Genomic DNA, 13,874 nt, shown 5'->3' on the forward strand with positions numbered 1-13,874 from the left:
TAGGACAGATGGCACAGAAATGGGACGTAGGAAAATAGCTTATAGTGAAACCAATTTTAATACCCTTGCTAATAAAATTTCTCTATACCTATGGGCAAGATTTTTCCAGGAAAAAAGGGAGTAATTCTTCATTTTTCCAGGGAGTTTAACTCTTTCAATACCCTGGGGCACTTTACGGTGCATTAAATTATACTAAATAGCCCGAAAGAATTAACACAATTTCCAAGTCAAGTCTTTTATTTCTTTCTGCTGTGTAACATCAGGCCATTGATCATATTAGAAGGTCTAACCTACTCCCACAAGGCACTTTCCCTTATGTCAGAGTTAGCCAGGTGTGATGGTTTCCTTTCTTGAACTCCAATAAACTTTATAAGACCTATTTGACATCACTCAACTAAATCACATAATGGCAATTTTATAATGAAATGGTGTTAAATGATCTACTTGTTTACCTCAGCATCGTGCTAACCAAATATTAAAAAACAAAGCTAGCTGTCTCAGAAATCATCTAAGGTTGTATTGATCCACAATTATCATCCCAAAACAAGAGAAAAACTTCATCTTCCCCTTAATTATGTCTGTCCTCAAGAAGTCTTGTAAAATGGGGGAGCCAGTCAAGCTTTTTATCCTACCTCAGGGGGTCGAGAGAATAGGAAACCTGTCACTAATTCCTTTCACCTCACGGGCAGGACTCCTTCACCCAATTAACTAAGACCAGGTGCACCCTCCAGTGAGTCTGAGGAATGCAGAGAACTTGCAAACCATGCTTCCATCTTGGCAGAAAGGAGCCCAGCCTGTACCTGATTAGCAAACTGCTGGGCCTGAGAAAGCTTGGTGAATAGATACACATTTCTCTGTGAAATCTGGGAAAGATCATGAGTGTTGTGGTGTAAATAATGACTTTCCTAGCCAAATAATGTGCAGAGCACTTTGAGCATTAGCAGATCTATCCTTTATAGGAACCAGTTTGCCAAGATAGACAAGGGGCAGTCCCTCACTCAATCAGCAGCTATTCATGTACTGAGCTAGTGTTTAGGTCTGCAGCATAGTGAGAAGATATGTTCAGGGTTTGTTACTAATGGTTTGGACTTCAAGAGTGAACATAAACACAAACACTAATGATAAACATAAGCATTAATGAGGGAAAAACAGTGACATATGGGAAAACAGCAAAAATCCTAATTTTGAAATTAAGAATGACTTTCTTAAGGATCAAGCTATAACAGAGGGAAGGGCAGGAAGTAGTGTTTGTACAGCTGAATACTAGAGTCACAAAGACCTGGCTTCAAAACCCTGAGATACATGCTCATCAGTTGTGTACAATTATGTAGTTATCTCTAGGTATCCAAGGAAGATGGACTTCAGGACTTCCCCCTCCCTCCAGCCAGCACACACACACACACCAAAATGTATATATGTTCAAGACCCTCATGGAAAAATGGCATAGTATTTGCATATAATCTATGCTTATCCTCTCATATACTTTAGATCATCTCCAGATTACTTGTAACAGATAGTGAAATGTAAATGCTATGCAAATGTTCTATTCTGTTGTTTAAGAAATAATGGCAAGATGAATAAAAAAAGTTCAGTGAAGACACTATTTATTTATTTATTTTACTATTTCCTATTCTTGGCCTATTGAAACCGTGAATACACAACCTAATGGTTACAGAGGGCCAACTGTATTTGCACAATTTCCCTAATCTCTCTCATCCTCTTGTTCCACATCTAGAAAACTGGAAAAATGATTACAATAGTAGTAGTTGCTGTTGTTTACAATGTTGTAGTAGGGATTAAATGAGATCATAGCATCAGACCTTTGGAGATTGGCAGGCACAGAGTATACACTCAGTAACTGGATGCTCTTACTATGATGATTGAAGGCATTTAATTAGTGAAAGCAGCAAAATAATGGAATGAAAAATTTGTTCTTTCTCAGAAGGCATGTCTATTAAATGAGAAGTCAGCGCTTTGTCTAATAAGTTGGAACCAAATGGCTAAGATTCAGAAATAAGGGAATGGGTAGGAATTGTGATTTTTGGAATGTCTATGGCTGAGTCATAAAGCAGTTTTCTAAATTGCCTTAATGCTTTCCCCAGAGAAGAGGCAGATGCAGAGTAGGGGGTGAGCAGGAAAAGTTTCTAATCCCCACTTTAATCAGTTAGCAACTTTGCTTTGATCTATTTTATGCAGCAGCCTTTAACGTATAATTTTATTCCAATGAAGGTTTTGTAAAACCAAACATTTTTTTAAAGCTTAGTGTAGTTGAAAACCATTTGCTGCCAAGAAGCTAATGCTAACAATGATATGTGCCCTTCCCTTGGTTTATCTTCACAGTCCATCTTTAGATAAACATCAACAATGCCCTCACCTGGATTACTAATAGTAGATATTAATTACAGCATATACCTGCTGACTCACTAGGCAACCAACTACTTTCAAACAATGGTTTCTATTTTCTGGTTTCTCTTAGAGATTACACTCTACCAAGGATTGCAACAACCCCAATGTGTTGATTTCCAGAAGAAGGGGTCTGCTCTTTGCTGGTGCTGACTGGAAGACATTTAAGCCAATCCTCACAAGGCAGCCATTGGCCTTTCTTTGCCATCCGTCTAAAGGGCTTGTAATTCCTTAAGAAAGTGTGTGTCCAGAGAAGGCTGAGAGCCTCATTTCCAATGTATAGTTTCTCTAGAGGGTTTTAAGATTTTATCAGTGTGGTAAACTCACATAATACCACATAAGCCTCGTTTTTCTCTACAAAAATCTCTATTTCTATTTTAGTGTCATCAGCACAATGTCTCTGCGACTTTGGCGTAGATTTCTAAGAACTGTAACAGCTCCTGCCTGATTGAATCTGCTCCATTACATGAGGAGTTCAGTAGTCAGGCTGTTGGAGTGAACACGTAATGGCCCAGGTTCACAGCAAAGATTTTTAGTTGGGTCTGGATGCTTTAGGTTCAAAGCCATGAACCATATCCTCCAGAATGTAACCTGTGCAAATATAAATTATAGTTCCCACAGGACTTTGGCTCAGTATGAAATAGTCAAAGATGTACAATCTAGCAACTGAAAGTACTTTAAAAAGAGTTTCTGTCTTCACTTACAACTCTCAAAGAATTAGAAGAGATTTAAGTTGCAACGCATGACATATCTCTGAAAATGTTCTTCTTTTCTAAATTTGTTCACCTGCTTCTTTTAGTATCTCATTTTTCAATTATCCCTCTGCTCCCCACCTGTGACAATTACACTCTCTGAAAAATTATGAGACATTTCCTTTCCAGGGAATGCCACAGGGTTGAGTTTCTTGCCTTTCTTCACATGTGTAACAAATAATTAGAGTGGGAGTCCAAATAGCTCATAATATATTTGTATTAGCGAATTGTCTAATATTTTCATATAAAAGTTTTTCTCATTGAAATAATTAGATTTACTGCATAAGTAGCTGAAATTTGTAATCAAATGCTTGGAGAAGAATCAGAACATTGAAAGAAGTTAAATCAAAACTGACAGGAAGCAAATGTTAGTTTTGTATACACTTTTTACATCATTTCTTAAAGCAACGCCATCTCAGTCTTTGTGTTCATTTTCCATAGGAGTACATCAACTCCTCCTATTTCCCAATCCAAATATAATAATACTCATTTTTATAATACCTTTTAGACCTGAGCCTATGTTTCTTAGACTGCTAAATAATTTTTGCCAATTCATGTATATAAAAATATTTTCTTTTTCTATATTGTAGATTTCTCTTCAATAAGTATTAAAGATGTCTTTCATTAATGATCAAATATTCTCAAGCATAACATTTTCAATGATTTTTCCCCTAATAAATCATGGGGAAAATGAAATTAATAAAAAGTACTTAATGAAATGGTCTGCCATGTATGTAGGTTTCCTCAATAAATTTTTAAACGCTTTTCTTTAAAGTCCACACCAGAATATGCACACAGCAGATCCATCAAAAAAAAAAAAACTTTTGTGGATATGAAATGAGGTATTTTGGATATAATACTGAGAATGGAGGATAAGTGAGGTCTTTTTCTGTTAGCTCATTGAGTGACATTGCAAAGAACTGTGGGTAGACATTTTGAGGTAATCTTTATTCTTTGAATTTAGCTAATTTCTTTGTAAAAATGGAATAGTACTTACCATCCCTACCATACTGTATTAGCCTAGGTTCTCACAATGAAAGAAATGATACAATATACAAGTATACAATTGTGTATTTCTTAATTATGGGAGTACTTTTGAGAAATGCATCAAGGGATTTTTGTTAGTACCTCATAGAATGTACTTACACATACTAACGTGGCTATGATGTCACCAGATGGTAAGAATTTTGTGTTTCCATCAAAATCTTATGGGATCGGCATCATATGTGCAGACTGTCATTGAACAAAATAAAAATTATATAGTTTGTGTGTGGTTGTGTGTATATAAATACATATATATATACACTGACATACATAGACTGTGTGTGTGTGTGTGTTTATGTCAAAAGAGAGAGAGACAAAGAGATCTGGTTGATTGATTATAAGGAATTTGTCCACAGAGTTATGAAGGCTGAAAAGTCCCACTGTCTATCAAAGTCTGCAGTTGGCAAATTGGAAATTAAAGTGTTAATGGCACGGTTCCAGTTTTTGTCCAAAACCTGGGGATGAGGAGAGCTGACAGGGTAAATTCTAGTTTGAGTCCAAATCTGAAAGCAAAGCAATGTCCCAGCTCAAAGACAATCAAGCAGAGAAAGAGCTAATTCTCCCTTATGGAGCATTTTCTTCCATTCATGCCAGCAGGGGATTGTGTAAACTTAACAACACTGGGGAAGGCAATCTAATTCACTCAGTCCACTCATTCAGATGTAAATTTCATCCAGAATCACATTCACAAACACTCTCAGAATAATGTTTACCCAAATATCTGGGCACACTGTGACCCACTTAAGTGAACACATATAATTACCATTATACTTTCTAAATAGGATTATTATAAGGCTCACACTAAAATTATTTAAAATATAGGAATAAAAGCTCTCCCTTGAGTATTAGTATATTTCAGAAATTTAGAGTATGTATATCTGTGTGAGTTTCTAATGTATATATGTACGTATATAGTTATTATATTTTTTAAAATCTAAGAAAGTTAGTTTGAGTGGCTGGTGATGTGGCATAGCCAGTAAAGCAGTTGCCTGTATGTTGCCATCCCATAAGGGCACAGGTTCAAGTCTTGGTTGCTCCACTTCCATTCTAGCTCTGTGGTATGGCCTGGAAAAGTGGTAGAAGATGGCCCAAGTTCTGAGGCTCCTGCACCCTTGTGGGAGACCCAGAAGAAACTCCTCACTCCTGGCTTCAGATTGGCCCAGCTCCAGCCTTTGTGGTCATTTGAGGAGTGAACCAGCAGATGGAAGAACTCTCTCTGCCTTTGCCTCTGACATTCTGTAACTCAAGCCTTTCAAATAAATAAATAAATCATTTAAAAAGTTAATTTGAATATGAAATTTTGTGATAAATTGTGCTCCTTAATTATCGGTATATGTGCTATTTTGGTAACCATAAGTTTCATGTGGCTCTTAAGCATTTGAAATGTATTCAATGGGGCTAAGTATCTGAATTTTTAACTTAATTTTATTTAATTTAAATTTGAAAACAATACATAATTAATTTTGGAAAGTTTTACATATCAATTTGTATAGATGAACTTAAGCTTTTTCTTCTTCTTTAAAGACTTTATTTAGTTTATTTGAGAGGTAGAATTACAGACAGTGAGAGGGAGAGACAAAGAGAGAGGTCTTCCTTCCGATGTTCACTCCCTAGATGGCCGCAACGACTGGAGCTGCACCGATCCAAAGCCAGGAGCCAGGAGCTTCTTCCAGGTCTCACACGTGGGTGCAGGGGCCCAAACACTTGGGCCATCTTCTACCGCTTTCCCAGGCCGTAGCAGAGAGCTGGGTTAGAAGTGGAACAGCTGGGACTAGAACTGACGCCCATATGGGTTGCCGGCACCGCAGGCGAGGATTAGCCTACTGCACCACGGCACCGGCTCTGAGCCTAAAACTTTTTCAACTGTTAATTCTATGAAAATAAATTCAGGTCATTTGTACAATGATTTAGGATCTAATTTGAAAATCACTGTAAACAAAAAATATTCACAGGAGTTTTTGGATTTTTCATCAGATTTTAAAATATCTCATTAGGAATTTTGTTTCTGGTTACAATATGAAATGATGATATTCTGGATGTTTTAGTTTAATAAAATATATTATTAAATTATTTTCACCCATTTGCACTTTCTAAATGTCACTGCTAAAAATTTGCATATGCGGCTTGCATTATATTTCTATTAGACAAAGTTGCTTTATGTTAACACATGACATATGTTTGGAAGGTGCACCAAATATAGGTTTAAGTTTATAAAAAAATGACATGTACCCTGGAGATGTTTATAAGATGAGGAAGGGTAAGCTATTTGTATCTTTTATTAGAAAGTGTATACAGAACTGTAATAATTTATTGATATCACAAGCATTGGTAATACAATTTAGGTGGTGTAAAATGTTTTTACTGTATTGATTAGATTCCTAACTAAATTAAAAAGTGAAATGGATTAGAATCCCCCCAACTGCCACAAAACAACACATATGGGTGGCATATTCCCTATAATGAAAATGGTATTTAACAATGTAGTGATCTATACTGTTTCCTTTTTGAAATATATACATCTTAGGCATTATCTTAAATTAAAATAGACTATTCTCTAATGTATCTATTTCATTTATTTATTTAACAAATATTTACTTTCATTATAATATCCCTTTGATACTGGGATACAATAAGAAACAGAGTTCATGTCCTAATGAAACTTATTTGTATCAAAATTAATTAAACTGTTTAACAGTACAGTTAAAATACTGTAAGTCCTGGAAAGTCAAGAATTAGCAGAAAAGCCAGCGCCGCAGCTCACTAGGCTAATCCTCCGCCTTGCGGCGCCGGCACACCGGGTTCTAGTCCCGGTCGGGGCACCGATCCTATCCCGGTTGCCCCTCTTCCAGGCCAGCTCTCTGCTGTGGCCAGGGAGTGCAGTGGAGGATGGCCCAAGTTCTTGGGCCCTGCACCCCATGGGAGACCAGGAGAAGCACCTGGCTCCTGCCATCGGACCGGCGCGGTGCGCCGGCCGCAGCGCGCCTACCGCGGCGGCCATTGGAGGGTGAACCAGCGGCAAAGGAAGACCTTTCTCTCTATCTCTCTCTCTCACTGTCCACTCTGCCTGTCAAAAATTGAAAAAAAAAAAAAAAAACAAAAAAAAAAAAAAACAAAAAAAACAAGAATTAGCAGAATTGAGAAGGGTTTTTTGGTTTTGTTTTTTGGAGTATTTGAGGATAGAAAGCTCTGGATTACACTGAGAAAAATGAGGACTGAGGTATTAGAATCCTTGCATCTAGACAGCTTTCTGTAGCAGTCTGACTACAAAGGAGATCTGTAAAAAATGCACCACATGAGCAGAGATTTGGGAGTCAATGCACGGTTTCTAAAGATGAGAGCCATTAGAGAAGGTATTTAAAAGCAATAGATGTTGCTATATGGGGAAAATGAATCTTTACATGAATGGAAGGGGAGAGGGAGCGGGAGGGGGGAGGGTTGCGGGCGGGAGGGAAGTTATGGGAGGGGGGAAGCCATTGTAACCCATAAGCTATACTTTGGAAATTTATATTCATTAAATAAAAGTTTAATAAAAAAAAAAAAAAAAAAAAAGCAATAGAAGGGGTTGGCGCCATGTGGCTCATTTGGTTAATCCTCTACCTGTGCACCGGCATCCCATATGGGCGCTGGGTTCTAGTCCCTGTTGCTCCTCTTCCAGTCCAGCTCTCTGCTGTGGCCCAGGAAGGCAGTGAAGGATGGCCCAAGTGCTTGGGCCCCTGCACCTTCCTAAGAGACCAGGAAGAAGCACCTGGCTCCTGGCTTTGGATGGGCGCAGCAGCAACCATAGTAGCCATTTGGGGAGTGAACCAATGGAAGGAAAACCTTTCTCTCTGTCTCTCTCTCTCACTGTCTATAACTCTACCTGTCAAATAATAATAATAAAAAAGCAATAGAAATAATTGAGTAGAAAGTGTTGGGACAATGACACAGAAAAGTGAGTGGACACCAAAGGCAGCAGTTTCTGAGAAGCCAAGAGACAGGCCTGGCTTCTAAGCATGTGCACAGCGGGAAGAGCAGTGTGTGCACTGCAGTGAGAAGCAGAAAGAGAAGCTGGGTTCGAATGTGGGTAGTAGGAAGAGAAAGAAGTTCTAAAAGGATGAGTACAGTAAAGCAAGACCATCTGCCAGAGTCTTCAGAGCATGAATAAAAGTTGCGAAACCTGTTACCCAAGGGCATGAGAAAATGAGCCCACTAGAGAGACACAGTAGGGCTGCTCGGTACCACTTAGCATGGATTTGAAGTTCATGTGCAGAAATTTACATAAACAAAGTCTAGTTGTTTGTGTGATTATTTACTGCATGCTGAACATGGTGGCTCTGCCTCTGGTGTGGACAAAGTTGATGAAGGATTCATTCAAAATTGAGATTTTGCCAATGGAGGCAGTAATGGCCAAGGGAATGATGAAAATGATGGGAAATGTCAACAAGGTGGGAAACGAATATAAATGAAGCCAAGGTTAGAAATGAATCATTAAGAAAAGAACACATGGATTGGTTGTGCTGATGAGTCAAATATTTCTGACAATGGAGAAATTTATTTCAGAGTATAGAAAACGTTGTTGCGAAAAGTGAATGTCTGAAATTAAAAATGCAAAGCTGACTGTCTGATATATGAATGTAGAGCCTAATCATGGGCGTTTTTGACTGAAGTTGCCTGGTTTTGTAGAGGCTCACATCAACATTCTGATAGGTAAGCTCTTGATGCTTAATTTGTGATAGAATTGGTATTCCTGAGCATAATCAGAAAGTTTTCGAAGGAAAAAAAGCTGGAAGCCAGTGACTATAGTCTACAGTGAACGAGGGCAAGTGGCTAATATGTTAGCGAATGAGAGCAATTAGGAAGACAGGAAGTATATTTATAGATTAATTATTAAGGAACATTTATTTTGCAAAAAGGAAGAATGTAACCATCTATGAGAAAAATGGACATACAATTTACATCATAACTGGAAATCATCTGGGTTATGAGTGAAAAACAATTTCAATTTAGGAGGGAAGCTAGGTTATAGCTAGGGCAAAGATATTTTTAGAGATTGTTCTGGGAAAGTGTGAGGACATAGTAGTGTGATGAATACAAACCAGAAGTTCGGTACGTGGACAGAAAGGGTATGTATGAAAAAGCAAAAAGAGACCACTTATGGTTTAGATTAGGGCATGAATAGAACAGTATGCAAATTACAAGGCAGGACAGGGCTAACACCTTACTATCTGAGCTAAAGACAGGGAACCAAAACTAGTAGATAGACCCAAACTACAGCCTTAGTATCAGAGAAAATTAAAAGGTGGATAAATATTTCCTGGGCTATCAATCTCTCATACTTTATGGAAATGAAGTTTAAATGGATTTTTTGGAATGATTTTCTTGATATTTTCATCCCACGTCACACTGAGTTAGCATATTTCATCAACATATATTTCTTGGGTTTATCCCCACATGAATACATCAACAAAGGTAAACAGAATTAAGAGATAAATTTATTTTGATACAAAAAATTAAAATCTATGTATGGTTTTTTATAATACATGATTTCCATGAACTTTTTGAAATTTCATCATAACTCTAATTCTGAATGTTTATTTTTTATAGCTTTTGGTACTGAATTTTATACATATCAACAAAGGATATTAGTGTGTCAAATGTTCTTATCTGGCTATGTGTTTTATAAGTAATAGGTCCTTTTTTCCATATTCATGACCTTCAAGAACATGTCAAATAAACCAAAAGAAATTTTAAGAATCTTTAGTTTCAGTCTTCTCATTCAGTAGATATTTAAAGTTTTGACACAATCTCAGCTTTCAAACACATTTATAGTGAATATGGGATACAAAACTTGGCATGTTATCTAGACCATACTAATTATGCTTCATAGCTGCCTTTTTCTTTGAAGATAGTTGCAATGTCAATAGGAAAGAATTTGATAAGCTTTTCTCCAAAATGGCTTATTTCTCCAAAGTGGTTTATTGTTCTTGTGTAATGCATTAACAAATTTTGCATGACAATCTAACTTCATTATTATTGTAAGACTTAAATGGAATCTTTTTATTTTATCAAAAGTAGTTTACAGTATAAAAATTGTTTATTTCACTTATATTATTATTATTTGAAATTAATTCTGTTATTTGAGTGAACATTAAAGCCCGTTACTTTACTCAATGTTTGAGCATAGATTTATAGTTACAAAAGTTGTCCTTAATTAAGAAAAAAAAAATTTTTTTGACGGGCAGAGTGGACAGTGAGAGAGAGAGACAGAGAGAAAGGTCTTCCTTTTCCCTTGGTTCACTTCCCAATAGCCGCTGTGGCCGGCACGCTGCGGCTGGCGCACCGCGCTGATCAGAAGCCAGGAGCCAGGTGTCCCTCTTGGTCTCCCATGTGGGTGCAGGGCCCAAGCACTTGGGCCATCCTCCACTGCACTCCTGGGCCACAGCAGAGAGCTGGACTGGAAGAGGAGCAACTGGGACAGAATCCGGTGCCCTGATTGGGACTAGATCCCCGGGTGCTGGTGCTGCAGGCAGAGGATTAGCCTATTGAGCCACGGCGCCTACCAAGAAAAAAATTTAATCTGGTGCTGGCATTGTGGTGTTGTGGATAAAATCTCCACCTTCAACACTAACATCCCATATGGATGCTGGTTCAAGTCTCAGCTGCTCCACTTCAGATCCAGCTCTCTGCTAATGGCCTAGGAAAAGCAGTGGAAGATGGCCTAGGTGTTTGGGTTCCTGGCATCCACATGGGAGACCTGGATGAAGCTCTTACCTCCTGGCTTCCGACTGGCCTAGCACTAGCCACTGCGGTCATCTAGGGAGGAAGCAGCAGATGGAAGATATTCTCTTCTTCCTGCTCCTCTCTCCCTCTCTCTCTCTCTGTCTTTCTCTGTAACTCTTTCAAACAAATAAATAAATTTTTAAAAGAATTTTCATCTTATAAATTATAGTCTCCGAATAACTTTGTAAAATGTTTGATAATTGCTTTCGTTTTATTTACTGTCCTTAGTGTTAGAAAACTCTTTGGTCTAATAGTAGATGATTTCTTATTTAAACTAGATAAGAGTTTCATATTAGAATTGTGTATGTAGTTTGAAATATTTATTAATTTAAATTTAGCTCTCTTTCTAGATGTTTTATATACCATGTGGAAATAAATATTCAAATAGGAAAAGATGAGTAAATATATATGTATACATACATATATACATACATAACATACATATATATATATACATATGTACGTACACACACACACACACACACACATATATATATATATGTAACTATTTCCTGTATCTCTCTCATCCATTGTTTCATGCTTCAGAGGAAAATACTTAAACATGGACACCTCCCTCAGCAGTGTTCCCTACACTGTCCTCTCTTTTGGCTTTCTTTTTTTAAAGTTTTATTTAGTGCAGCATTTATTTGAAAGTGAGGAAGGGGTGGGGAGAGAGAGAGAGAGGGAGAGACAGAGAGAAAGAGAGAATTATTCCTTTCTCAGTTTCACTCTCCAAATGCTTATAAAAGCCAGGGCTGGGCCAGACCAAAGCCAGGAGCAGGGAACTCAATTCGGCATTGCATATGGGTGGCAGAGACCCTCGTATTTGAACCAATACCTGATGCCTCACAGAGTGCTCACGTACAGGAAATGAAATTCTAAGCAGAACAGGGCCTCAAAACCAAGCACTCCCATAGAATCACATGTTCTAGTCCCAGTTGCTCCACTTCTAATTCAGTGTCCTGCTAATATGAGCCTGGGAAAGCAGAGGAAGATAGCCTGAGTACGTGGGTCCCTGCCATTCATGTTGGAGACCAGGATGGAGTTCCGGGCTCCTGTCTTCAGTGTAGCTCAGCTCTTTCTTTTGCAGCCATTTGAAGAGTGAACCAGTAGATGAAAGATCGATCTCTCTCTCAATCTCTTCTCCTCCCAGTGTCACTTTGCCTTTCATATAAATAAGTCCTTTTTTAAAAAAGAATCCTCTCAGATCTTACTTCAAGATGTTCTGTTGCTGAAAGGACATTTGGCTGACTATATCTAGGTACTGCACCTAAGGGATCTATGACAGCATTCAAACAGAAGCCACCCCTGCTGGGGCGCTCAATAAGTGATTCAACAAGACAGGTGAAACAGAACCAAAACTGACTGTGTCTAGTGCAGAACTTTTCCCACAGGTAACCTGGATTAGAGAACTCTTAAAGGCCTGGCTGGGGCTCTCAAAGCTAAGCTGCAATCAAATAGCCTGTCTACTCAATTTCCCTCCACTTCTCCATCTCCTCCCACAGTTTTCAGACCTGCATTGAACTGACAGCTCACTTACCTTCTCTTGCTTCCATCCGGTTTATCGTTCATGGGCATTTAACCCAATATTGTTCTTGAATTCCTATTCTAATCTTTTTGCCTCCTTTTCAGAGCATGTGCACTGACACAGCTGGTTTCTCTAAATGAGGTATGTTAAGATTCTCATCTAGTATAGGTTTCCTTGGTTTTTCTTGAACATTTCCCTGAACAAGAGGACAAATTCTAAACTTCATGTCCAAGGGGAGGATAGGCTAATTGACAGGCTTCCTTTTTGTCTCTGTAGATGGGGAATGGGCCAGGAGGCTCATATTTTGCTTAAAAGTATCTGAGCACCTTCAGCCAGAGGAAGAAAAGACCAAGACCACAACTTATGTACTGATATGCTTATGTGGTTGGGAAGGACATTATGTTATGCTTGTGCCCACCCTTCCTCCGACTAGGATTCTAGGATTCTTGGATTCTAGAGACTTCCACCATGAAAAACTGGAGACTGCTTTCACACCACTTTCCAGGTTCCCTTGTGCATGTGTTAAGTGGTTCTTCTGATCCTTCTTGATTTCTACAACACTTCAGACTCCTCCGCCTCACCCGTTTTCCCACAGAACTGCTATAGTGGCCCTTTGTTTGCCGACATCGAGGAGTTTCTTAAAGGTCTGACTTCTATGGATAGTGCATCGTGTTAACATTATGCCCATCTGGCTTTACACCCCAGATCTTCTCTGACATATGGTGTGGGAACCCCCTTGGATGCTCTTGACAAAACCCTGGGTACTCAGGTCATTTGGGAGCCTGCAGTTTGAGTTGGAACTAAGTTCAGGGAAGGTTCTACAGAAACCACCATAATATTTGTTATCATTAATATTTTCTTTCTGTAGTTCTCTACTTTCATTTTAGCATTTTTCTAGTACAGGAGGAGTAAACATGTTCTGAGGACTCCTTGAAGGACAAAAACATTATTTTCCAATTTAATGGAAATTATCCCCTTATTTTAAAAGTTAGATATTTCATAGAGTTTAGGTAAGTCACTTATAAATTTAAAACATTGATATTTAAAAGTAATATGAAATAGATATTAAAGTTGTACTAAAATATTATTATAGCAATATGTTACACTCAATGCTTATTGCAATATTGATTTTTATACCATAATGATTCTTTCCTGGGATTTATTCTAATTAAATAACACACTGTATCTGTTTTTCATACAGTAAAGAATTCAACATATATATCAAGGACTTTTTTTTAAAGATCTATTGAAAGTCAGAGCTACAGAGAGAGAGAAAGAGAGAAACAGACAGAAAAATCTTCCATCTGCTGGTCCACTCCCCAAGGGGCTGCAATGGCCAGGGCTGAGCCAGGCAGAAGCCAGGGGCTTCATCTAGGTCTCCCACATGG

The sequence above is a fragment of the Lepus europaeus genome, chromosome 22 (genome assembly GCF_033115175.1).
Source record: "Lepus europaeus isolate LE1 chromosome 22, mLepTim1.pri, whole genome shotgun sequence".
NCBI classification, from domain to species: Eukaryota; Metazoa; Chordata; class Mammalia; order Lagomorpha; family Leporidae; genus Lepus; species Lepus europaeus.